Raw genomic sequence first — 27,673 nt, 5'->3', positions numbered from 1 at the left:
GTGTCCTGCCAGGCTCGGACAACAAGAGCCACAATGAAATGCCCAACTGGATTTTCTTCTAAATGCAAACAATAGAGTAATGAGAAACTAAACATTTCTTTTGTCCCTCTAATTGGACATCAGGATGGGATTGAACTCTTTCCCAAGAGCAAATCATCCTTCACCAGCCGCCAGTTCCCCTTCTTCCTTTCAGTGCTGGGGCGCTCCTTGGCCTTGGGAAATAGGAGCCAGACTTTTTGCCATGTTTTTCTATATAAAGCAGAACCACCTGCCCTGTCAGGGCCCCGAGACAGTGCCAAAAACTTTCCAAAGCTGATACCAGTGTTGCCACCAGTTGGTGTGGAGGAACAAAGTCATCCCATGACTAGGGCTTCTGAGGAAAAGTGTCAGCCCATCTTCATAAACAACCTTTGCCAAATAGAAATAAATTCTTTGTCAATCAAACTGAGATTAACACTTTCACCAGTATTAATCTTCATCTGCTGACTTCTTCATTGAGATTCTGGAAATATGAATGAAAAGAAGATGACCTGCACATAGCAGGGCTTTTCTTTTCCCCTTAGAAAAAAATGGCATTCAATCTCTGCTATCCATAGCACAAATGTTTTGGAAAGTGTTCCTAGTGCAGGCAGAGCTGGTAGTTTAAAGGTCATAGGAATTAGTCTGAACATCGCATGCAACCCTACTGCGATAGACCCAGAAACGGACCCCATGCCTCTTGCATTAAACACCCACACCTTGTGATTGAGATAGAACTCTTCTTCTCAAAAGGCACCTAAATCTTGATTAACGTCGTTAATTAACTTCATTGCAAAAGGGACTGCTATCTTCTTTGACTGATTTTACACTAATAGTTAGTTTTATGCTATGAATGGTCACAGAACTGCCTACTTGCACAAAGAGGAGCTTCCCAGAAAGGATGCCTTTCAACCAGTATATAGCATTTTATCAAAGCAAAGAAAAATTTACTCTCTCTGTCAATAGGAAAAAATGATGTTCTGCCTAGAGTAGTGTCACTTACTGAAATGACAGGTTAAGGATAAGTGTGTATGATTGCAGACTGCAAGATGGCAAAATATATGCAAACCCCTTTCAAATGCCAGAATGTATATTACTGTCTTTTCATCTGGGAAAAAAAAATAATTCTTTTTTGCCATGTAAAAGACAGAAATACTCACTTTGGGTACCACATTCTGTTCTCCCTCTGCTTTGAATTTACTTCATCAGAGCTCTTACAGCTTTGGGCCAGCACTGGCAGAGCCCTGAACCCAGACCTTAGTATATTAAACCATACTTTATTTTATTGTTTTAAATGCCTTAAATTTTGTGAAGTAGTCATGAGCATCTTGCATTTGCAAATCAATGTGACTGTGCCCACTCTCCTAAACCTGTGCAAGGACGGAAGGTTAATTAAACCAGTGTTTGATTTATAAACGTTATCCCTTCTGGGGAGCAGAGTGCAACTCCAGCTAAAAGGCAATGCTGTGTTTATTTGACTTCTCCACTGCCTGTTCCCTACATGCGGTTGTTTACGGATATAAATAACGGTTTAGGGTAGGGAGCAGTTCTGGTGAAAACTGAGCCAAACTTTCGAACAAGCCATGCAAAAGAGTAACTTGAATCACACAATGATTTCTAGGAAGCTGAAGCAATTAATTCTTTCATGGGTGAAATACAACCCAAAAAACCCCAAAACTTCAGTGTCCCATGGTAACAGCAAAATTTAAAAGTACAGTATTAAAGAAGGCAGAATTCTCCCTAATATACAAAAACAATGTTTTCATTTAGGCCACTGGAAATCTGGACTGGTTCCATGTGGATATTTCAATTTGCTCTGAATTTACCCCCAGGTAAATGAGAACAGAAAACAATCCCCCAGGTTTTCTTTTTCACTTCTTTCCTTTTTGAAGAAGAATCAGGGTCAGATTCCAAGAACTGAATATTAGCGCAGCTCTAAGATATCACCACTGGTATCTCTGTGCATATAAATATTTGTGTTCTTTACTGCCTTCCACTTTTTGGGAGGGCTCCTTTCTACCAGCAACTACCCTCCAGCTCAGATACTGTAATGTTACCAGTTCCTTGGCAAAGCTCAGATCTAATCCTGAATAACTGCAAGAATTTGTGACAGGGGGAAAGATCTGAAGACATCTACACCTAGATTGCGGTAAGAGATTTCAATTCAGACAGCAAAATATCTAATTGAATATTTACACTATTTTCAGGTGAGGTTGGTTATTGTTTAAAAGATATCTAAGAAAAAAAAAGACTTTAAAACAGGTCTGGTTTCACAATGCAGTACTCAAAATGTTAGCACGAGTATTTCTTGTTAGCTCTTGTGAGTAATTCTACTACCTTAAGCCACTCGTGGACCTATGAGAGCAAATGCCGTTTGCATGTTCCATGCCTCATACAAAGAATTGAACCAGCTTGGAAGGTTTCTGAGTCAGGAACCACCCTTAGGTACTGAACCAGTGGAGAATTAGTCTCTAAGCCAAGTACTGAAGAGTTAGGCTAACACAAAGATATAGGACGGTACAGTGCTGGTGACATCTTTGAAGAGTTCCAGGAAATAATGGCAAGATCACAGAGACTGGATTGAGGGACGTGTCCCAAAGGTTACTATAGTTACTTATTTGAATTAATCATAGGAAGGTCATGAAGCTGCATTCTATTACAGTCGGTAGAGCTTTATTTTCTTTCTATTTGAAATGTCCTCATTCCATTTACATCTCTATTTAGCAGATAACTTGCAAGCTTAAATTTAAATACGAGCATAAGCCCCATCGACATATCTCTTCTGCCTGCTAAGAGAAACCCTGAGGCTGCTTGAAAAACAGACTGTGCTCACAGTGAATTTGCAGGTGTCGGCTCAGACACTGCCAGAGCACATTTTCTAAAGGGTGCAGTATAGGCATCGTTGTTGGCTTCAGCTGGACTGGAGGAAGTGTTTGAGTGCTGGTTCTATCAGGATACTGAGCAGAGCTAAGAGAGGAAGCCAGGTAAGTAAACAGACCTGGCTGACACATTTTGCACCCATAAAGGGCACTTGGTTAGATTTGTGCTACAAAGCAAACCAAGCTGCTGCTCAATATTCAGCCTAATATTTGTTCTACATTCCTGCAAGTAATATCCCTGTAGCAGTGGTTTATGCTACTGTAAGAGAAGTATTTTAAACACTTTAATGGCCTGCTTTATATCCAACCTCACTTTCAGTGGGTGCAAATAATTGCTGATGCAATTTTGTACCCCGAGTTATTTGCAGTTATGGTGTGTGTCATTGACGTGTCTAACTAACTGATAAGATACGTGGGTGCAATCAGATGCTGTAATTAGAAGTTTAAATGACACGAACTGCACCCACACATAACTGCAAGTGCAAAATTGTATCCATAACATCTTGGAAGCAACAAAGAGAGGAAGGACTTAAAAATTTGTCCCAGCAAATGTTAATTTGCATGACAATAAGCTTGAGCCTATTTGGCAAATGCACTTTCATTACACAAGATTTAAGCCAATTGATTCTAAACAACCTGAGAGTGTTCAGACACTTAGCATTAGACATAGCATCTCGAAAAATTATACTAGTCTGTTCAGCTAGGGCAAGGAACTTTTCCCTTCAGTTAGGTTACACGTAATTCATGTCTTCATTACCGCCTTTGCTATGGTTAGAGTAAGCAATAGTCTTCTCTTGCAATGACAGATTTTTATAATGATTTCTCAAGGCTGTAGCACAGTGTAAGTACATTTTTATTTCATAGCAAGCAAATGGCATGTAACAAATAAGAAGGTTCTTGTTCTGGAGTTTCTCTTGATGCCCTAATTATATAATATACAATTATATATTCGAGCCTAATGCAAAGCAGAAATTTTAATCTGACACATCTTCATAGACATTACCCAAAGTTTTGGGAACCTTAGAGGAGGGTGCAACAGTTTTACTAGGAAGGTGCCGAGGCATTTTGAGATTAAATCAGAATCATTGATGTTTCTGTTATTTCTCCCCTGTTCTAGCCCTAAGACTCCATTTAACTATTCCTGTGAAATGGATTGTGTGCAACACAACTGGAAATATTTCCTCAATTTGTTTGTTTTTTCCTCCTCTCTTCTGGTCAAGGGAGACTGAGAGAAAACTGAACCAAAGAAGCCTGAACAAGCCAAAGACAAGCACAACAAAAGGGAATACAGGAGGATAAAACAAAAATATCCTTTCATCCCTGCTCCCATGTTTTGGCTCAGCAGAGCAACTTTTCCCCTTGCTGAGAGAAGGGGATGTGAGGAGAATGTGGCAGAATAACATAGCATGGGCTCCTTGCTGTGCGTTAGGGTGAGCCACCACCCCAGGCTTGGAAGTCATGTTTGGCCTGCTGAGGGCAGGAAGGCAGCTTTCAGACAAGGAGCACCATTTCAGCTCTCTAGGATAGCCAAACATTCTCCAGTTCCTCCGGAACCACACTACCCTTTAGCTGACCTGTGCCTGCCTCTGCAATTGGGATATTCCTGCACCCAAGTGTTGCCAAGAGTTTCAAAGCTCCAGGAGATGCCCATTCTAAGCTCAGGAAGTTTTCTTTTCATCAGACCCTGTCAAGTGTCAGCCTCCTCAACTCAGAAGCCAATACCTCCCGAGTGTTTTGAAGGAGCACAGACCACAGCAACTTCCTGCTGTGTCTGACTTGATTTCCCACCTCCCATCTCTACTTCAAATGCTTTGCAGCTGACCCTAAAAGAAACAAGCCAAAATCCCAGCTACCCCAGAAGCAGTCCCTGGAGATCATGACTTGCTAATGGCAAACAGCTGCAGTCATTACAGTTATCCCAGGGGATCTGGGCTTTAATAGTGAAGGTCCCAGGTTCAGATCCTGTTGACAGACTGTAAGATTAATACTAATAATCTTGCCTAGCAAAATACAGTGGGGACCAGCTTCTCTGATCATCTTGCTAAAGCAAAACTGGTGAGATGAAAACTATTAGATAACATCAACTGAATTTGTCAAATGAGCTGGACAGAGCTCTTGGCCCAGCTTTCCATGGACATCTGGCTGCACAGTTCTGCCTTTACCTCCATCCTCTGGGACATGAGAGAGGGCAGAGGAGGCATCGTCTGTATAGAAGGTTTGGCTGTGGTAATAAGGAGTCCATGGCAGCCATGAATAATCCATTTTCCACAGTTTCTACTACCCATGTGGTGTGAAAAGCTGGACAAGGACTTGTAAATGAATTGAGCCCAAGAGTAATTACACGTTCCTGCAGATTACTTGGTGCCATAATTGCACTTAGTATTTACCATGTGACCTAAGCCAGAAATAATCATGTATTTACTTTATATTTATATTGTAACGTGCCATGTACTGTAATTATACTGCCACTCCATGGTACTTAACACATCATCGAATGTTCCACAATTATCATGTTAGTAAATAGCACTTACTGAGATTTAGGGCCTGTAATTTCAAGCATTACCTGCTAAGGTTTTAGTGTAGCAATGTCAAAAAACCTGTTTCTCAACAATATCATTTCATATTAAAAATGTCAAGTCCTAGAATAAATATAAATCAGTTTTTAGAAATTAAAAATTTGAAAATACAAAGGAAAAGCGAGGTTTAGAATTAAAGTCTTTTCCAGTATAGTAGTAATTGATTCCATAAAGAATTCTCTGGATTCTTCTACTCGTAGATGCAGAAGATTAAAAGTGAAAACTTACAAACTTGGATGGTCAAATGAGTGTATTAAATCCACTTTGAGACTCTTAAAGAAAAATGTTTTGGGAGGAATTAATATCCACTTGACCTCTTACTTAATTCCAATTAAATCTCAGAATGACTAAACCCAAACCTTGGATTTTCTGAATGGACTGAATCTTACACGTACATTTGCTCTCCCTTCTTTTTGAGAGTTACTTGTGATGAAATCAAGCATATGTTTAAGTTCTTTGCTGGTCTAAAGTCAAGGTTTAAGTATGGAAGTCTTAGAATATTGGTCAAAGTAAACTCATTTGAAAAATAAAGCTTTAGAACATTCTCAAATTTTCATTATTCCTCCTTCAGTGGTATTTTTCTATCCTTTAACACAACTGCAAAAAATCAGTTAAGATCCAAGATTTCCAGCTCAGGCCAATCACTATATTAAATACATAACAAAACCTTTAAAGAAGCCAACCTAAGCTTCCCTTCCTTGCTGCTATTTTCATTCTTGGTTTCAATGCAAGCCCCACAGAATGACACTTAATGTATAGAACCAAACCTGAAATTGGGAATAACTTCTTTTTCTCCTCTGATTCAAGAACACAGACAGGTCGTTACATTCAAATTGAAGCATGAAATCCTGACTGCACATGCAGTTGTTAGGTCTGCTGTTGAACTCTGTGGAGTCCAGGTTATTCCCCCCAAACCTCATCTCTTACTTTGGCCTTGATCTACCAATATATACAAATCAGCTTAACTTTAAACACTGATAGTACCATTTACCTCATTAACTGGAGCTAGATGAATAATTCATAATGCATAATTTATCCAATGAATCTCACTTCTTTTTGTGTTTGTGAATTGTCTGCAAATAGATTCTTGATTGGACTCTTCATCTAAAGTCATTTTCAGGTTTCTTCAGTGAATCATAATCAGTCTGCAGATCGTTTGAGCAATACACTACACGCAGTCAGTTTACAGTTCACTCTGGGTAGGTTCACTATAGGAACGTCGAGGTAACACTCCTGTTCCATCCCTGGGAAACTCTAGGTAATTTAACCAACAGCAGGATGAATTTCAAACTGCACGTATGAACTTAAAACTTGAGAATTCACACCCTTGCTGAGTGCTGTTGTCAAATCTAAAATCTCCTTTCAGCAAATGGTCAAACAGTGCTACAGACAAGTAAATATCAAAGCTGCATATGTGCCTGTAGCACATTGGAGGGCTTGGAAACACAAGCAAAGTTACTGGAAGATGACAAATTTCAGCCTAACAGTTGATCCATGATAGCTGTCTCTGTGAATGTTCTCAGGATGAGGCAACCTGGGTTCGTTGATCCTCTCCTCAGTGTAGATTAATTTAGCAAATTATCTTGTTCTTGCTGTGGCCTAAGAGTTCTCATCCAGATGCAAACTCGCAATCACAAGGTGACTTGTTCCTGTGTCTCAGGCTGGAAGGTTTTTTCCCACCTAGCTACCCTATTACCCTTGGAGAACAATCTGACAAAGTATCTTCTGCAGAGGCAGCACAATTACTTGCAAAGAGCTTGGATTCACTGCATTTGTTAAAGCTGGTGGGACAGTTGGGCGTACACATTAAAGATGGTGGGACAGTAGCTAGTGAGACTGGAAAAAGTCTTGTCAAGTTTTCATCACCACTACTGCACTGGCCTCTGTGAGCAAAGACAAGAAGCCAGCCTATTTTTTTATCATCGTAGCTCCAATCACCACTTTAACTGTACCTAAGTGACCCAAGTTTGGCATGAGAAGCAGCAGAGACTCCATGTCCTCTCTCCCTACCCAGTTCAGCAGAGGTCCCTAAGAAAATCTTTAAAACTTGTTGACCATATCACGATTTAAGCATTTTCTTGCCATGAACCATGTGCTTATGTTCTTTGCTGAGTGGATTTGGTTGGCTAAATTAGCATTTGGTTCTAGGTTGGAAGACTTTGTCTGATTAAATCAATCGTTGCTGTAAACATAATAACCCTTCAAAAAACAGAAACATGCAAGCCTGAAGGCAATGTGCTGTAGCCCAGGGCCACGTTCAATATGTAAAGATTAATACAATTTCAAAAAAATCTCTGCTACCATAAATCAGTCCCCAAAGTGGTCAGATGCTGAGTAGACTTACAAGTACATCATTTTGCAGTGAAAGAGATGGCGATGAATATGCAGAAGAGGATGGGAGCTGTCAGGCGCGTGCAGATGAAATCCCGTGACCAGTCACCCCTTTGACCTGTGTATCAGATTTTCAAGGGAAAAGGCTAGTTTTAAGTGCTGCCTCAGAATACAAAGCAACTGCCTCTTCCACCACTTCACGTACTGCTGAACAAAGAGGTGGGTTTTGCAGGAGGAAGATCACAAACTCAGAGAGGATCTCCCAGGCTCAGCATTTGTTCAAACATGAAGAAAAAGATAAGTCAAAGAAAATTTTTAATGAGTACCAGGTTACATGTTGCTCCAAAGAGACCATGGGGGAATCAGAATTTTGTACTTTTCAGAGGAATAGATGCTGTGATTATCATCAGTCAAGATAATGGATTCAACACCCTAGCTTTGCCATGCCTGTCAATTCTGGCACAATAGTTTGACATGAAAAGTGCAAATGGGAAAAGATGGTAGTGAACAACTTCTATAACATTAAGGCAGGTGAGCTCCAGTGGTGAAGTGATATATTTTTTCTGTACCTGAAAGAGTATTTGGTCTTGGTGGGTGCTGCACTACACAAGGCTGTAGGAAAAGGGGATTACAGGAATAACATGGGAACTTATTCCTGGCCTTGATCTGACATCAGTTTTTAAGAAAACTCTGTTGAAAATAGACATGGTACCTGCACTGAGATTCTCAAGGGAAAAAGTGGTCCTATGTGCTCTGGTCAAGTCTGGCACACATATTTAAAAGACAAGGGATGTGCAGGTGTTGTACTGCTGACTACTATACTGGCAAGCCACTGTGAATATCTGTTCCAGCTTGTGAAAGGATGCTTGAAAAGTTATAGTCTGTAATCCAGAGCATGGTCACTTGTTACACCCACACAGTTTATGGTATCAGCAGGCTGCACCTCACTTTCGAGACAAGGAGCTGAATATGAGTCCTCACCTTGCAGGAGATTTAATGTACGGGAAAAGATATTAACTCATTTCCTGAAAATCCAGTGCTGTCATTGGTGTAATCTTATTCACCCCACAAGTAATACAAGCTTCATGTCTCCTTTCTGTTTTCCAACCCTGGCTGAAAACATCACCATGTAATGAGTCCTGAACCCAGGACCTGCAGTGCCAACAGGAATGACCCTGGCACTCAGCAATTCCCCAGGCAGTACCTGCAGCATCCTCATCTTCACTGCACCAGCCACAGGAGGGGACAAATACCAAAGAATACACAGTGGGGCATGTGTCCCACCAACAAGTCTGAGCCACTTGCTCTCACCCATAAACTCTTTCCTGCAGCACAACCGTCAGATTTAATGAACATTTTACACGAGCCATGAGCTTAGAGGTTTGCTGCTATGCATGTGCCATTGATTAGAGTGGCTGCAGATGGTTTTATTTTAGATAATTAAGCTTGCTGAGGTCTGCCAGCAGCAGAACAAAGGCATAGTTTCCCCGCACACTAACCAAATTTGCAGCCAAAACACTTGAATTGATCTCAACTCCGATGGATGGTGAGAAAGCAGGGAGTGAGGAAAGAGCAGCTTGCCCATATACCTCAAGCCAGGTGGCTCATACCTCTGCACCCCACATTTTACCTCCACTTTAGAGGAATTGTATTCCATTTTGCCCATAAAGAGGGATGGAATAAAACACCTTTTCTTTTTAACAACTCCCATGCTGTCCTGCTGTATTATAACAATATGATGAGCCGCAAAATACAAAGGAGAAAACAACAGTAGTCACAACAACCCCCATAAATACTAAAGCCTTCAGATCTGGAATTCCTCCTTCGAGATGTCCCCTCTGAAGTTTCCAACTCATAGTGTAGCACACTGCTTCATACGTCACTCAGCCAGTGTTCCCCTGCCGTTTCCACACAGCTGGAAAATCTCAGCAGGCTCCTTCCCTGGGGAAACAGGCAAGGGAAAAGACAGAACAATTATATGATGCTATGGACTGCAGAGTCATTTGAACTAGATTGCTGCTGCATGAAAGTTTCTAAACGTCCCTGTTTTGACCATTCGTGTTGGTCTGAAAAAAGCCCATATTTATGGGATGGTTACTAATTTTTAGTCTCTGTGAAGCCCGTAGAAGAAGTCAGCAGCATACAGGATCTGGTAGTTTGACGTTTTGGGGATGTCTGAGAAATGCATGGCAAGGGTGGTGTTGGGACTGGTGCGGATGGAAATGCCCCACTCTTTGTTCTTTCCTATGCAAGGGGATGGATGGATGCAATGGAAGCATATATATGGGATGATACCCAGATGATACCCAGCTGCTGCACTGAATATCCCCAGTTGGAACAGTACAAACCCACTTGATTCCCAAGGTGTTGCTGGCTCAGACAACAGAAAGGGCTGTGGTCTTCCAAAGAGCCACTATGTAGCCTTTGTTGAAAGCTATGCATTGTACTTATGGAACAAGTGAACCAAATGGAAAGGGTAAGGGGAAAAAAACTAAAAAAGAAATAAAAACAGGAGGAAAAAATTGTAAGAGAGCAATCAATGGAAAGCATTTAGCAGCTGAAGCGACACAGACAAAGTACATTTAGAAGCACAGACACTTGACTTCAGGGCTGGGGAAGGAGAGGGATGTTTATTTTGTGCTTTGCTCCTAAATATTTTTCAGATTAACAGTTTGCAATTCTCTGCTGAGCTGTAAGAGCTCAGAGGCACTGCCTGCTGGAACGTTTTGATCAGTGTAAGCCAGGGCATTTCCAAGAGACAGGTTTATTAACTGATTTACTGACCACATGAATTTTGCGTAGCCGAAACTATTTAGCTGGTCTCTTTCCCTCTCCTTTCCCCACACCTCCTGATTATTAATCATGAGGGAACCTTTTTGCTTTTGCACGAAAACAGCACCTAGACAGTGCTGCATTGCCTCTAGTTACACACAACATGACAGATTGTCTGCCTTTCCAAACTTTTTCTTCTGTAGCAAATCATGATATAGGGCAAACAGGCCTTGTCCCCTGCATGGAACATGTTCTGTGGACCTGCTGAAGATATTTGCTTGTAACTGCTGCCATCTCAGAGAATTACCACATTGGCTCAAGCACCAAAGGTCTTGCTGTGGCCTCTGTTATGACTGGAACTGAAGCTTTTACAGTCAAGAGAGGATTCACCCTCCAATTCAAAAGCAATGTAAGCAAGGAACCACCATAGCTATTTGACCAGCACTTTCTTTATTATTAATGTGCAATGTGAAGAATGAAACCAGCATGCAATGTAAAGATTACCAAACCAAAACTTCTCCCTATTATACGGACTTAATTTGCAGCTCAAGAGGAAAATGGCTTCTATAAAGGACACTGTTCAGGTTTATCGATGAATTTACTCATTTGAAGGATTTGCTTCATGTTCTTTGTACAGGAGCTAGTTAAAATAATAAGATGAAGAAGAAAGGAGAGCTTTGAAAAAAACATTTTACAAAAACCACTTTCAACGTTTGAGCAAGAAAGCATAAAAAACTTACATCTGTTCTCCAGCAAGTCAATCCATGGATATTTTTCCTCTCAGTATTTTGGGTTTTTTGAGCATTAGCATTTTCAAAATTGGAACATTTCTTCTTCTGTTACTTCTCATTGCCTGTTGAAATATAAAGTTTCCTTGGTACAAAACATCTACCCAACGACTTCAAGGAACCTACCCTAAGCTCATTAACATATAAATCCTCATAAAATCCTGGTAATCACAGGAGATATCATGGCTTCTAAAGTCTATGTGAAAAATAAAGAAAAACAAAACCACTCCCTCCCTTAAGGTACTGTAAGTATTGGTTAACAGAGCATCATCCCCTTTGCCTAGATATTCTCTTTGCTCTTTTGTCCTGTGTCACCCCTTCCCAGGAACAGAAGGACATACAGAGGAGGTCCTACACTGAAACCTTTCTATATAATTCACCAAACATCTCCAAGGATAATGGAACTAGTGAAGCTGGTTTTTCCCACAAAATTTATGTCTCTGGAGGCATTCCCTGGTGTCTAATGAGAGCTCTGCTAACACTTAAACCTTTCTCTAGGGAAGGTGTTAACAGGGTTTGCCTTCTGTACTGTCTATTTTAATGAATTGTGTAGGAAGGAAATATCTTGAAACTTGCCTCAAATTTGATTGAAATAGGTCAGCAGGCTTAGTAGGTAGCAAGTGGATCTGTACACAGACACCAAGACCGTAGAATCATAGAATGTTTTGGGTTGGAATGGACCTTAAACATCATCAAGTTCCAACTGTCCTGCCATATAGACTCTACAAGTCTTATTTCCCAAGGCAAATAGGCTAGAAATACATCCCTCATCTTTTCTTACATGCACAGAGATACCTACTGAAAGGTCAACAAACATTTATTTCATGTTCATGCTTTTGTTTTTGTATGCAAAAACTAGTGTCGTACACTACATTAATACCCACTATCCTGATTGCCTACTAGAAGAAAACTGTTTTCAAGATATTTTGGCCTCACTAGAGACAGAAAACTGTAGGCTGCTTACTAATGGTCTTATTTTTCCAATATTGGCTAAGTTTGCAAACAGCGACAGCATCTATACACCAAATGGTAAGACAACCCTTGGTTTTCGTGGTATAGCCAATTACCTTGCTGCAGAATTATTTTTCCCAAATCAGTTTATACATGATTAGCTTTTGGCACAGATCTTTCAAAAAAAAGTGGACCTCACTAAATCACAAGACAAAGACCTCTTTCAGAGGCTTGTTAAAGGAATGAGACCTGTATGTAAAGTGATATCCTCATTGTGAGTATGTAATGGGATCTCCTTTTGCAGTCAAACGACCATTTTCCTCTTAAAGGGACTTTCACAGAAGTGGGAAAAGTCTTTCACTGATCATCGAGCCATTCAGATCCAACTCAGAAGATCAACGCCTGTCAGTACCTGACAGCTATTCGGTTACCTTCTTTACAAATCCACTGAGAGAGGTTTTCAGCTGTGCTCCTGCTGAACAGACAATCCCATTAACAAAACCTCCTATTCCAGATTTAGAGCTAGCGTTCTCCACCCAAACAGCAGCACAGCCAAACAGGGCCATGAGGAGCAGCTTATTCCCTCTTCCTTCCAGGTTGTTAAGCTCAGGACAGAGCTAAGACACATCAGCAGCCTGGGTTTATGCTGCCTCTGTACATGCTGTACCTGTTCTGTAGATGAAAGAGGAACTTCAATTTCCAGTGCTGTCAATGCAGTGACTTTTAATCAGTAAATTCCCTTTCTAAGACAGGCAGGAAGAAAAAAACCTCCTCATCTGTAAAAAATTTCGAATGCATTTTCAGCCAGAAGACATAAATATAACCAGAAAGCCATTTGGAAATGCTTTCATCTGACAACTGACATGCTTAGATCATCTGCAGCCCACCCTGTGCTTTTCTCACTAGAGAAATTAAACACTAGGAGAACTGCTGCTGCTTTGAATACTCCCCTTAAATATTTTTCTGGCACAGACTCTCCCAAAGGCAGTAGTGGAACTCTTGCTGCTCAGGACAGGCAAATCTTCCTCTTCTTTTCATGAGGCACGACACAGTGGATACCCTGTGACATGGGCAGAAACAAGCTACAATTTAAGAATAGTGGTTATGTCATGGAAAACTACTTAACGGAAAGGGTTCAGTGTTTTTCTCCAGGCTGGGGAGCTTTGCTCCTACCCCTGTACTGATTCATTTTGGTTCCCCAGTTATGCCCAAGATCCAATATTTTTTATGCAGTTTTGGTTTGCCTTTCCTTCCACTGACAATGTCTGCATGTCCACGCCTCTCTGGACTCTGAGTCTAAGCCCCAGTGCGCTCCGTGAAGACTGAGTTCTGCCCCTTTGTGCTTTGAGGCCCTTCAAATGGTCAGTGCCTTGGTGCAATCTATGAGCACCCTTGCTCGGCAATGGTCCATTTGGGATAGTGGGATCCTAAACAAATCCATCTTTGAAGTCTATGTAGAAACCCTCATCCTCCACAGAGGTGGCAGTGACCACAGAAAATCATTCATTGCAGAGGCTCTTGAGGCTGTTCTGGCTTCCTGACAAGGTGTAATTTCACATGTTCAAAATAAATGTCATGCTTTGATGAGGAGGTTCACCCAGCCACTTGTCACTTCAAGCCCCCTTGCAAGGTGCAAGAAGTACTTAGTGACTTCCAGGAAATTCATGAGCAGTAAGCACGTGGCTTCAGCTGAGGGGGGTCTAAATCCCAAAATTCTCTTGTTTGCTTGGTTCACCAGAGGACAACTTAACAGCCAGGGCATGGTGCAATGTTGAGTCATATCTACACATCGCAGCTGACTGAGGCATATACGCAGCTTTACTCCAAATCTTTGCAAATCCATTCAAAGTCCAAATCCATGCAAAAGTCTTGCTTCTAAGAGTTATCTGAAACCTGGATGAGTTTACACAGCTAGATTAGAGCCCTGGATTTTGCACAGCAGAGAGAGAATGGGTATGCTGGGGGCTGGTGCTGCTCCAGTGTCCCTCTGACTGTCACCTCCAGAGAGCAGAAAAAATTCCCTGCAGCAGAAGCACCTGCTGGAGAAAGAGTCCTAACTAACAGGGCTGCAAATTAGCAATCCTCCATGAATACATCTTTCAAGATTGAAACATTTGTTGAAAGCTGGATCCCAGCCAGAAACAAGCATTTGGTGAATGCCTAAATTAAGTTAACATTTGCAGCCATGATAGACTTGGTCTAAAACACCAGGACACAATCAGTCAATTGAGTTACAGCATCTTAAACTGGCAAGGTAACTAATTGCTTCTTGTTCTGAGCTAAGCACAATAGCTTATGCCTCCATGAAAAAGGAGTAAGCTAAACTGCAGGCCTTGTAACAGAAATAGGCAGAGAACATACACAAGGATAACTACAGTATCTCAGCTGACAGGTAGGAACTAGATAAGCCCATTACTACTTCTCATGCTCTGGTGTGCTATACCCCTGTATATATTATGCAAATCCGCGAGATCCTTTCATTTAGAAGCAGTAACATTTCACTGGCATACGCCTTAGTGCAGATGGAGTTGCTCAATTATAAAAATATCCTGTCCTTGATGCCAGCGTACATGGGTCATGGCTCAAACACTCAATAAACTGAGTCCTAGAGTGTCTACTCCTCCATCAAAAGCACTATGGCCAGAGAAAAAAGCCATAATCCTAGTTAAAAAAAACACTAGCGCCCCCAAAGAAAAAACACAGTCAAATCCAGATTCAAATATATCTAAATGAAAGCAATTATTTAGTCCATGAAGTCTTTATGTCAACTGTGCATTGTTTGCCCATATTCTTCTATCCAGGTTAGGACCTCCATTCTCTTGTGGTCAGCAGATGGGCAGCATGAACACCAGATTGCGCACACTGGCCATGGAAGCGCAATTGTGTGCTCAAGTCACATTCCGCCACTTCATATTCAATATCGCTGCTTGTGTACACCTAAAGCCACATCATTTTTTCTATACCATGAAAATAGTGTAGACACATTGTGTACAATTTAGGTGTCTAAGTATTCGTGGCCATCTGCATTGCCTTAGCTTATTCTGTCTGGACCTGGCTGCTGCTTGCAGAGAGGCACAGCTCTCCAGTAGGTCACATCTGCTCAAGCCATGAGGGCATCTCAGTTACATAAGGGCACCTCAAACGACTTGAAAAGTTGCATAAATATTGTGTTTAGGAAACTGAATCATGTCCATGGCGATCACTGATGATGCTGTAAAAGCCACAGTAAGGCAGGCACATCAGCAGCTAAAGTAGGGGAGTAGAATCATAGAATCATAGAATGATTTAGGTGGGAAGGGACCTTTAGAGGTCATCTAGTCCAACTCACCTGTAATAAGCAGGGGCATCTTCAACTCAGTCAGGTTTCTCAGAGCTCCACGCAACCTGACCTGGAATGTCTCCAGGGATGGGGCATCTACCATGTCTCTGGGCAACCCGTTCCAGTATTTCACCACCCTCATTGTGAGAAATATCTTCCTTCTATCTAGTCTGAATCTATCCCTTTTTAGTTTAAAACCGTTATGCTTTATCCTATCGCAACAAGTCCTGCTAAAAAGTCCATCCCTATCTTTCCTATAAATCCTCTTTAAGCATTGAAAGGCCACAATAAGGTCTCCCTGGAGCTTTCTCTTTATCCAGGCTGAACCTCTACTGTCTCTGCCTCTCTTCATAGGTGAGGTGTTCCAAATCTGACCATTTTTGTGTCCCTTCTCTAGACCTGCATCAACAGGCCCATGTCTTTCCTGTGCTGAGGGCTCCAGAGTCGGTTGCAGTAGCACAGGTGGAGTCTCAACAAATCAGAGCAGAGAGAGAGAAACACCTCTCTTGACCTGCTGGCCACACTTGTTTTGATGCAGCCCAGGATACAGTTGGCTTCCTGGGCTGTGAACACACATTGTCAGCTCATGTCCAGCTTCTCATCCACCAAGATCCCCAGGTCCTTCTCTGCAAGGCTGCTCTCTATCCCTTCTTCCTCCAGACTATACTGATACTGCCTCAACCCAGGTGCAGGACCTCGAACTTGGCCTTGTTGAACCTCATGGGTCCACATCTCAAGATTGTCCAGGTCCCTCTGGATGACATCCTGTCCTTCAGGTGTGTCAACCACACCACACAGGTTGGTGTTGTCAAAGTAGGTTTACTGCTATTAGCTGTATATACCTCAGACCAGATGGCATGAGAGTATTTTTTTTTCCTGTAGATTATTTTTTTAGTTACTTCATTTAAGAAATCTGGCAAAGAGCATAGCCGGAAAAGGAGGTGAACAGGTGCTTCTACATTATCCATAATCCCTCTAGGAGCAAGGAGAGAAAGGAGGTGATGGGTCCAAGGGTGAGCAGTCCTGGAAAAGACACATGTAGCTGCACCCCAAGCCCCACCAGCTGGGTGGGCTTAAGTAGAGATCAGCCATCTCAAGGTCAGACATCCTTATCTTACTTCACATTTTGTTTCCCTGTGATTCTGAATGATCAAGACTCATTCTGACAGTTTTTCTATAGTCACACTCCTCTCTTTACTTTTAATGAAAATTGAGAGTCAGATTTAACCATATGATTCCAGGACCTAGGAAATTAAAAAAGTCTAAATAAGTTGCCAAGGTAGCTGTGCTTAATTTGATGTCTCAGCCTTGGACTAGCTTTTCACAGCACAAACTCTGTACTCAGGCTGAGAGCTGAATCAAATAGTACCACCAGGAGAGCTTAGGCCCATGGGCTACTGAAAATGCCCTTCCCTCATGCCAAAAGGTGCTTGGAGTCTATCAGTTAAATGCATAGTACATCTGGCCTTGCAGACCAAGACTGCATAACAATTTGAGCTTAACTGGAGTCAGGCAGAAGACAGATATCTCATAATGCCAAGTTCATGGCTTTCAGAGGTGACTGTGAGCCACACCACCAGCCTTCTGGGGCAAATTTAGGGTAATGATGAGCCACAGCAGGTGATGGAGTCACACCAGAGATGGCTCATATTATCTACTTTACATACACACGGGGGTTAGAAAAGTCACAAATATTCAGGGAGAGTTCTGCAGTGAAGGATGCGGTTCACACAAGATTTCACACCTGACAGTGCCAGTTCAACTGCAAAAACTCCTGGTGCTTAAATGGTGACATTCACACTCCCTCTCTGGAGGGGACAGAAGGTAATGGTACTCAGCTGTGACAATGACTATGCCAAATACCATTTGCTCATCTGAGATGAGCACAGATGGTCATATTTTCCTCTGTTTATTTTTTGCTGAATGGCCTTTTCAGCCTGCCTAGTTTGTGACCTTCTCCTAAAAATGGGTAGGTATGGTTTTGCTGGGATACTGGGTTTCTTTTTCCGTCAAGAGGCAAATTAGAGGCGCTGCTGGTACCAGCTGTAAGGACACAGGTGGACCACACATTCCTTGTGCTTTCAGCTCATTCCCTGAAATGAAATTGTAGGAGCAACAGAGGCATCCAGATACACATGTGAAGAGTGTTCAACTTGCTGCTTCTCAAGTACAGGTTAGGCAGACTTTGAATAACAATACCCATGAGTTATTGCACTGTAATTTAATACACAACCCTTTTCATCTTTAAATTAAAACTGCAGTCTAATATAAAAAGATATTCTAATCATTGCATTTAAATACAAAGGGGAGTAAATCACCAAACAATATTTTAACATGTCAAAGTTAACAAAAAAAGGAATGAGTAGTAATCAAACAGCACCTGCCATTTGGCCACTGATGAAAAGGCAGTCCTTGAGGGTGTGATGCTCTTCAAGAAGCTTTCGGATTATAGGGCAGAGACCTGGCGGAGTCCAAACATAATGAAAACTCAGGACTGCCAAGCCCAGAAATACCACTGTGCACTGCACACTGCTTAGACATAAGTTCTGCTCCCCCTTTAATTTTTATTTTGCTTAATAAGCTGTTGGCTTTAGTATGGTAAAGGCAGTATTGAAAAACATGTCTCGTATTGCATGGTTTCAGGACATTTGTACTGGGTCATTCAGATGCACATAAGAAGAGACGCAGAGGATCAATGTTCATGTATTGTACAAAGTAGTAAACATACAGAGTGAGAAATGTCACTTGCCTCAGAAAGCCAATGGTCTGTACAGATAGGAGAAAAGCAGCATCACCTTTTTAACAAAGGAGGAAGGAGGCACAGAGAGTAGATCTGTGTGATCTCTGTAGAGCAAGTATTCTTTTCTTGACCCTTGTCCTTGTCCATGGAGACAGCACATCCAAAAGGATTGCCTCAGCAATCACTGAAGTTGCTCTCTGGAGCCTATGTCACTCCTACTGGACATGACTGGATGAATCATCCACGCATATGGCATGCAGACGCAAGGGAACCACCATTAAAAGCATGATAATTAAGACAAATCAGCTGCTCAAGGTTATCAAAAGAAGTCTATCCAAGAGCCACAGAGTAAAACTAATCTCCCAGAGCTCAAACATCCTCCAAAATTCCCCCATTTCTATAGGATTTCAGAGAACATAGCACCACGTGGGATATGAGCTACTACATACCACCAAATTACACTTTGTACCAGTTTAATGGGTCCTGTTCCTTTTCGATCCCTAACTCCCTGCTTGGAAGAAATGAGATGCTGGTTCCAGGCAAAACCTACCTGCTGTGTAAATAACAGCTCTCTGAGGAGATGGCAACAGAGCAATTGACTACAGTCTACATGGTCTGGATGACAACAAGCAGGATGGTTTCCAGCCATAATGTCTCATTACTTGCAACACGTGGCTGTTTCACTTTGATAAGCAGTCTCAGATTATCCTCTCTGGGGATGTGTTGGCTCTGGGGCAGCCTGTGAACTTCAGAAGAGCAAGCTTTATCACTTTTTTCTGTAGGACACAAATGCTCAGATAATGCCCTAATGGGAGCTACATAGAGTGATTAAACAGAGTCATGAAGTGGTCCTGTCTACCACTCCAGTGGCCATCAGCTCACTACAAGGGTTCTCTGAGGCCAAACTCATGCCAGATTATCTCATTTGGACAATATGGGGCCCTACCAACCATCTCTTTTCAGCCTAGAAACAGTCCTTCAGCCCTACTGAGACATCGGTTGCTCAGTTAGCTACTTCCAGAGGCAAGTGGAGCTATAGTTGCTCAACTACCTCCTTAGGGTTAGATGGCAGTAAAGCCAAATAACTTGTGTGCCACAGGAATTTTCTAAATCAAAACGCTTTTGCTCCTAAAAACCACTGAAAGCAATCAATTATGAAAAACATTCTCTGAAAACATTTTCCCTCAATACAGTCTCACCATTTGTAGGAGGACCTGGCCTGGACCTCCAGCCTGCCAGATCTTCTCAGGATTTCTGGTGGGAAATTGGTGCCCTTGCCTCAGGGAAACTGATTGCCTCTCTCCTACCTCTTGTGAAAAGATCAAGCCACGATATTGCCAACCCCAAAGCACCCCACCTGTGGACTTCTAGATCCTCCTCAAAAACAACTCCTCACAAAGCCCATTCAAATTCAACCATCTTCAGCAACAGACCTAATATTTAGAAGGGAAAGGTCTGTCAATGGCTCCTTATCTCTGGTAGCTCTCCAGAAGTTCTCCCACTCACATAGCACAAATGTGTTGTATCTAGTATGGCTCTGATCAGTTATGGCAAGCTAAATATTTAATATTGTTTGTTAATATGAAGACTGGTGTTGATGATGAATATTTAAGCCAATACCCTACAAGGCCAAGCTCAATGCTAATTATATTTAGAATCTCAGTTTACACTGATCTTGGCCATCATACTGTATTTCGCTTTTTTTTATTATTATTTTAAACCAATGCATCTCAGAGTCATGCAATATCCCTCCAACCACCCAACATGCAGTTGTGGAGATGTTTCCTCTATAAAGACAATTTAGCTCCATTGGGAGTACTCTGAGCTCACTGTGCCCAGCTGTCGGATCTCCATGGATAATATCACATGGACAGGAGGCTGCCAGCAGCTGCCATGGTGCTCTAACCATAATGTCGTTCTAGTAGCAAATACAACCTACCCTATTGCTGATAGATAGTTAACAAACATGGCACTGTTACACCATAGCAGTCATGTTTGTGCATCACTATGGAGTTTACTTCTCAGCTGGTACCCAGGCCAAGGTGGAGAGGAGAGGCAATCAGAACGGTTAAACTATTTGAGGTTCATCTCTATTCAGCGGAAAGGAGAATGAAAAAGTGTTGCTTGGTGGCAGCGGGTGGTACAGGCAGCTTTCTCTCATGCAGTCAGTGATTTTATCTTAATGGAGGAGAAATTTTGATCTTTTTGATGAGCAACTCAAGTTATTGCCAAGAGGGAAAAAAGCACTGCTCTCTTTAGCCACTAACCTCCTCTGAAAGACCTAGCTGAGATGGATGGCGGCACTGGACAGAAAGCTATCAGCCACTTTACCGATGAGCCTCCCAAATATTAACCTTATATAAATAAGGGCTTGACTTCACAGAGACTGATCATTGGAAATGGAGGCAAAATTGCTCATTGTACAAACCCTCGCTTAAAAAAATAAGCGGGTAAGAGAAGAATTTAAAAAAGATTAATGAATGTTGTCACTACCTTCTCTAATGACAAACAAGGTTGTCAGGCCAGGTCTCTGGCCCAGATCATTCACAGCACAGCCTAGATTTGGGCTAGGAAAACAAATGCTCACCTGTCATGGCACTGCAGTACTTTCATTTAAATCCCTATAAATGCCACTGATTTCGGCACAGGGGGATATTCTGAGTGGTTTTATCATCAACAGCCAAGTTAACTGTTCTTCTCCCTCTCTTTCCACCTTGCTGCACAATCATCCTCCTTTCTATAACTCACTGCCTCCATGCCTCTTCCCTGCTACGAGGGTGAAATGCATGGAAGGGAGCATTACCTTCTTACCCAGCTCTTCTGTATTGAAGCAGCAGTGGGGACGGATCCAGTCTCGCATGGGTGGAAGTGGGACTGGGTCTACGCCAGAAGCCCGTTAGGTTAGCAAACATTCCTTTGTGCTCGCTCCTTTGGCTCAGCAGTCAGGGAGCTAGCAGGCATCTACTTTCACAGCATGTTTCTAGTTTGGTGAAAAAAAACACCCACATGTCCCAAGCTATTACATCAAATATAAATGGTGTGAGGGCTACTGCCATCTTGAGCTCCTCGCTGATTCCCACAGCAGACAGGGAGGAGGGAAGTTAAACACAGATAATGAATGCTCTACTGGCAAAAAAAAATAAAAATAAAAGAAGTCCATGATTTCCCAGAGGAAAAGATAAATGGTGATAGCCTGCCAGGCTCTTCATGTTGATGTTGACTATTGCAGCACAGAGTGCACATCTTCATAGAAAAATTACAGAAAGCAGTACTGCAAGAGATCTTGACCATTCCCTTGCCAAAGATGGGGTCAGTTGCACCCTCTTTCTGTAGATAGTTTGATAAGATACATAGTGCTTAGTATCATGACCAACATGAACATCACGGCATTGCAGCACGGAACCAGGCTGAGGAATGATTCATGTTCTCTGTTTCACTGGAGCTCTCAGCAGGCTGTCTTCAGTCTCAGGTAAGCATCACTACACAGTTCACGTCTGGGTAAGAGCAACGATGATAAGGACTAGAATATTTTTGTACATTTGAAGTGTAAAATCAGATTTTAGCATTTGAAAAAACAGCTAGAGGAAGGTCCAGGTTCACTTAAACAAATATGTACAAGGTTAAGGTACGTGAACAGGTTGACACCTTTTGGATAAAACATCTGAAATCTGTTCAATCGAGAACACCTGCAGGTGTTTCAAGTCAATGACCTGGAGGTCATCTCCCCATCTTTTCCCACTACTGTGGCCGAAAGGGTCATTTGGGCACAGAGGGGAGCAGAGATGGTGCCATGAGTGCCTTGAAGATATTACCCTAATACAAAAGAACTCTTGTAGGGACACTGTCAGATCTATGTTGGGCATAAATCTATTGACACATTGAAGAGAGGGTCTGATTTTGCCCCAGTAGATGCAAGACAACACATGGGTTATGAACCTATTGCATTCACTTCTGGGACCCAGGGCTCTAGGACGCAGAGTCACAGTTGAAGCACCAGGTTCAATATTCCATAAATAACTGAATATTCCAAACGCATGCAACAGCTCCTGTGTGATTTGTTTGGCAGATACTGCCAAATTCCCTTACTGAGAGAGAAGGATCTCACTGGATGCAGAGCAGACGTTGTCCTATTCCATTTACAAAAAAAGTACATATTTTAATTTTTGCTTCTATGCCATCATCGTGCTTGAATGGATTATATTAAGGGCTTGTGATACGTACAAGTACAAATGGGCTTGCTTAAATGGAGCAATGCTAATTAAATAACAATGCATCATTTTGAGTCTCATTTTGTGACATGCCTAGCTGTGTTAAGTATTCCCTTGCACACATAATTGTCCTCCTTCATTCCAAAAACTTCAATAATTGAGTTTTATTTGCTCAGCACTAAAATATATATCAAGATCTCTAACACACCACCCTCCATTCATGACCTGAAAATTGCCACACCTAAGCTACAAGATATTGTTTACAGAAACCTGCAAAGATTCTTATGATCTCAGTGTTCTACCTCCCAAGTGGGACTGACCTCCTTCCCAGAGATGTTCATAGCCATCTCATGCTTGAAGCAAAATAGGAAGTTTCTATTTATCTTTTGCCTTTGCCGCAAACAGCTCTTCTCCCTCTTTCTGTTTTCTTTAGTTGTAAAAAAAGTAATAAGGCACAAATCTCCCTCCCAGCCCTCTCTTGTCTTCAGCTTACCTTAAGCAGCAAGACTTTCCAGAAAGAGACTGTTTGCAGGCTGGCTAAAGCGAGGAGACTCTAATATTCACTGTGGCCAACAGGTGCGAGCTTTGTATGTGTGTGTCTTCTGTGTCCCTCAACAGTGTCTTCTGGCCCCACTGTTGTCTGAAATATAAAGTGAGCTCTACTAGATAGATGTGCAAGAGCTCTACTAGATAGATGTGCAACTTGGTATGGAAATCTTCCAGGACTAGATAGATGTGCAACTTGGTATGGAAATCTTCCAGGCTGGTCTAGTCTAATCACAGGCTCCATATGCAGACAGGCTCATCAGGTATTTTTTTAAACAACAAAAAAAATACAACACGTCTCATTTTACACTGCCTGATTTTGTTTACACTCTAAGACAGAACTGATCATTTTATATACATAAACATGATTGCATCAATGCTTCTTAATTCTGGGTAATTCTTCTGTGCCTGGAGGGTTTATCAGTCACGTAGGTCTGGTCTCAGTTACAGGTCAGACACCTGGACCCCACCATGCTCCTAGCTCATATTTATGTGGTCTTTAAGTGTTGATGCATATTGTTGATCAGGTAATCCAGTCAGGGTAGAACTCACCTTATACCTTCACAGAAACTGAGTTTTTAACATCAGCCAGCAGCCTAGATTTCTTCCCTGCATGCCAATACACCTCTAGAGGATGGGCGGTCTAAAAGCAATATCTAAGCTGGAGATCTTGACAATTTTAGATACTCTCACTTCTTACTGAAGAGGAACCTGGTTAGCTGTGTGGGCTAGATCCCTAATTTTTCATAAGGCTATAGTTAGGGTAAGTTTCATCTCACCTCTACTATGTCTTGAAGACCAGACATGGACATGAGGTCTGGGCATGGACATGAAGCCCAGATGACATCTCTAGGACTGGCTTTCCAACTGCAGTACATGCAGGACGAGAGATGCATTCATCTCAGGGAAATGTGTGAAGCCAAGAGCTGCCATTGATGGAGGAAATGAGAAGATCAAGCTTGAGAATCCCAACCTCATGCTTTCCCTGATTACTCTGTCTGCACTTTAGCAGTCCTTTAGTACTGGCAAAAATTGTACAAGAACAGGTTGGCCTCCCAAGACACTGAAGCTAAGGTTCACCTTCGGATACAGTCAAGATCAGCAGTTTTCATCTTCAGAGGCCTGATTTTTGGAAGTGCTGAGCACCACCATCTCCCATACAGAGCACATCTACTCAGCACCTCCAGAAAACAAGTTCCCAGATGCCAAAATATAAAAGACAAGTAAAAAAATATCCAATCACAGCATCAAACATATCTCCCCTGGGCCTGCCCTAATGTCTATTACCATTACAACTCAAGGCTTTGCTGCAGCATTTATCTGACAGAAAGAGCCCATTACCTTGAGTAAATAGTTTCCTCCCCTGTTGACATTATCACTTTATTGAGTTTTATATTAGGTATTTTGAAATATTTACAGGGAGGGTTAGATATTGTTGTATTTTTTAGCTGAACAATGTTGAAGATATGGAGGTAAAGGATACATCTACAGCTAACGGCACCAAACTGCGACGCTGGAGGGCTGCACTTCTTCTGGCTTCCTGGGTGTTTCCTGGGCATGGTGCTTAGGTTTTCTTGGACTGATTCACTACTTTAATGCTGGAATCGAAAGGGAGAGAGTATTTTCTCCTGGGTCTTGGTGTCCAGTGGTGATCTGCTTCATCTCCCCACCACTACTGCCATCGCAGTGCGAAGACAGAGGAGAGGGAACAAGTGTTAGGGAATTTCAGCTTATCTGATAGTATTTTACAATAATACCATAACAGTCATTCATAAAACAATCTCTGCTCCATAACATTTACAATGTAAACCAGACATATAAGTGGAACAAAATGGGAATAATATAATGATGGAAAGATGGAGTAGGGAAGATGTTGACCACAGCCATCCAGCCATACGTGGGCAGAAGTGAGAAGCGATCCCAGCCCGGGAATTTGCTGTCCCCGTCTGACATCCTGCAGAAAACCTGCCTCTCTAGCAGCTGTTTTCCAGGAACAGTTATCTGTCTATTGATTATGATGCTTCTGTATCCAATATAAGCTTCATCTATCAGGCAACCTCTATCAGCCGGAAAGGATTTACTTTATCCAGGATATCCAAGGTCCATATCCATGGCAATTTCAGTCAGCTGAGTGTAGACAATAGCCACACTTATCTGAAATGCTGCAACACTGGCAGCTAATGCACACTAAGTTAATCACTGGCATATTTGTAGACTGCCAAGTATATAATAGCGCGATAATGAATTTGTACGGCTGGGCCTATAAAAACTTTGCTTTTTATACTCAGGCATTTTAATTGACACAGAAATACATTTTAAAAGAGAAAGCAGGCTTGATGAGGTCCGCTTAAATTCCTTGGTGTAATTACCAAGTCCATTGAATACAAATCTGAAATCATTTAGGTTAAGTTAATAACTTATGCCTTTAGTTTATAAGCACCATGTTACGTTTCAGACAGCTCAGATCTTGGCTTTGCTAAAGTGGCTTGGCCTTTAATAAATTCCTGCCCATGTTTTTCATGTTATAGTTCTTTTACAATCATGATTTTCAAATGGCAGCACAGGTACAGTGTGTTTAAATCACATAAATTAGAATTCTTTTTCTTTTTTTTCTGGCTATAGCACCTTTATTATAAGTTGTCGACTTCTCTTTCAACCGTAAAGGTTATTACAGACACAGATCGGAAATGAAACATACACCATGTGCTGTCTACGAATGTTCCATGCCAGACCACTCCTGGAGCAGAAACGCTTAGAGAGTTTTCCAAGGGAATTCAATCCAAATAAGTATTTTTATCAGCTTTATTAGAAATACCTTCACATTTACCGCCTCTGTAGATGGCCAGACATATACTTTATACAGCTCTGCAGCACAGGGTTAACTCCAACTACAGGACATCACTCAAGTTAGATCAGGCCTTCCTGCACCAGACAGGAGTCTTGTTAAACCTTGTAGGAGGAGAAAAAATGTCCATCACCCATCGTTTGAGCTGACATTAACCACTAGGTCGCAGGTTTCTCAGGAGGTTGGTTACCATCATATTATGGGTAACTATCTCTCCTGCAGCCTTCCGATTGTGCCACCTTTCAGTTAAACTGGAGTAACACCAGAGGTCCAAAGCAGCCAAGCAATGGTGATAATAAATAGGAAAAAGCCTGGTGGAAACCCTGTAGCAGGAGAAAAGGCTCAGCTTCTAGTGCAGAGAGGCTGTAGAACGTGGTTTTGGAAAACTTGCCTAACCAAAGCACTTAGTGTGGAGCTGGCTTTGGGTTTGTCCATTCATGAAACGGGACATGGCTGCTGCCTGAGTGAGGGCAGAGGATAGGCAGGGAATTCATCTCCACAGCCCGTGCTGGGATGTGGGAACTGTAAGTAGCTCCTTGGGGTGTCAGGAGGCAGTCGCCTCCTTGCACCTCATCTCTCTTCCCCTTGCACCATCCTCCTCAGGCTCCTTCTTCTTGTGCAAGTCCATCTTTCCCAAATATGTCAGAGGATCCCTATGCACGGTATTAATATGAGCAGCAGCAAATAATGCCAGGAGGAATTTGCTGAGCCAGCTGGTCTTTTGCACCCTGTAGGATGCACAGACCAAAGAGGCGTCTGCCACACATGTCACACAGATGAAGCCAACTTTGCATTCAACAACTGCACTAAACAAAAGATAAAAGCAGTTTCAGCATAATAGATCATTCAAAGGGGCTCCAAATCCACGCTCCCTCCTCTCCCTTTGTACCCTCTCTCCAGGTTGCTTAGCAAAAGATGATTTTTATTTCCAATTAAAGGATTTCAGAGCAGCTTTTATTTATTATTTATTATTATTATTGTGTGACCACTTTGAATCACACTCCTTCATTCTAGTTCTTTTATCTAATCAAAAAATTGCAGCACACACAATTCCTTCCCGTGAAATGTTCCTGTGTTTTGTTTAATGTTTTGCATAGCTACACTGAAGTTTTTGGTGTATTTTTAACTGATTCCAGATTCACGTCTGAATCACCACCAGTTCCACCAGCAAAAAGGAGGGTGGCAGGAGTAGTAAAATCTCTCCTCTAGAAATGTTCCCGTAATCCGCTTTTGTCAGGAATATACTGACATCACAGAGGAGTTTACAGAGCATTGTCATGTTTAATGTGCACAGGCTGACACTAAGATAGCAGCTTGAAATGCAAAAAACCACAAGTACAGTAATTGCAGCATCTTGCGGCACTGCTCAACATGCTGCTGCTTTCCTGACTGCCAGCCAAGAGGAATTTCCCAGGAGGATGTACAGTGAAACCCCTCTTCTCATGGGGCCAGACAAAGTGACATTTTTTTAGTGAGCAGTAAAGAAGAAAATTCTTTTAATTCAGTGCAATGTGAGCTTTCAAATTCCAGCTCAGGGTTTATGCTGTTTACATAAGGGATGAAATGATCTCCAGCAGCTGGAGCGCTTGTAGAGTGCTATTGAGATGTTGTTTCCAGAAAAGGGCATTTTTCAGAGAGTACCAATGGCCAAGCCATGCCCAAATCCTACCAAGCGACTCATGTAAGTCTGGTTCTGCAAT

The sequence above is a fragment of the Cuculus canorus genome, chromosome 2, assembly GCF_017976375.1.
Source record: "Cuculus canorus isolate bCucCan1 chromosome 2, bCucCan1.pri, whole genome shotgun sequence".
NCBI lineage: Eukaryota > Metazoa > Chordata > Aves > Cuculiformes > Cuculidae > Cuculus > Cuculus canorus.
This window is presented reverse-complemented; position numbering follows the sequence as displayed.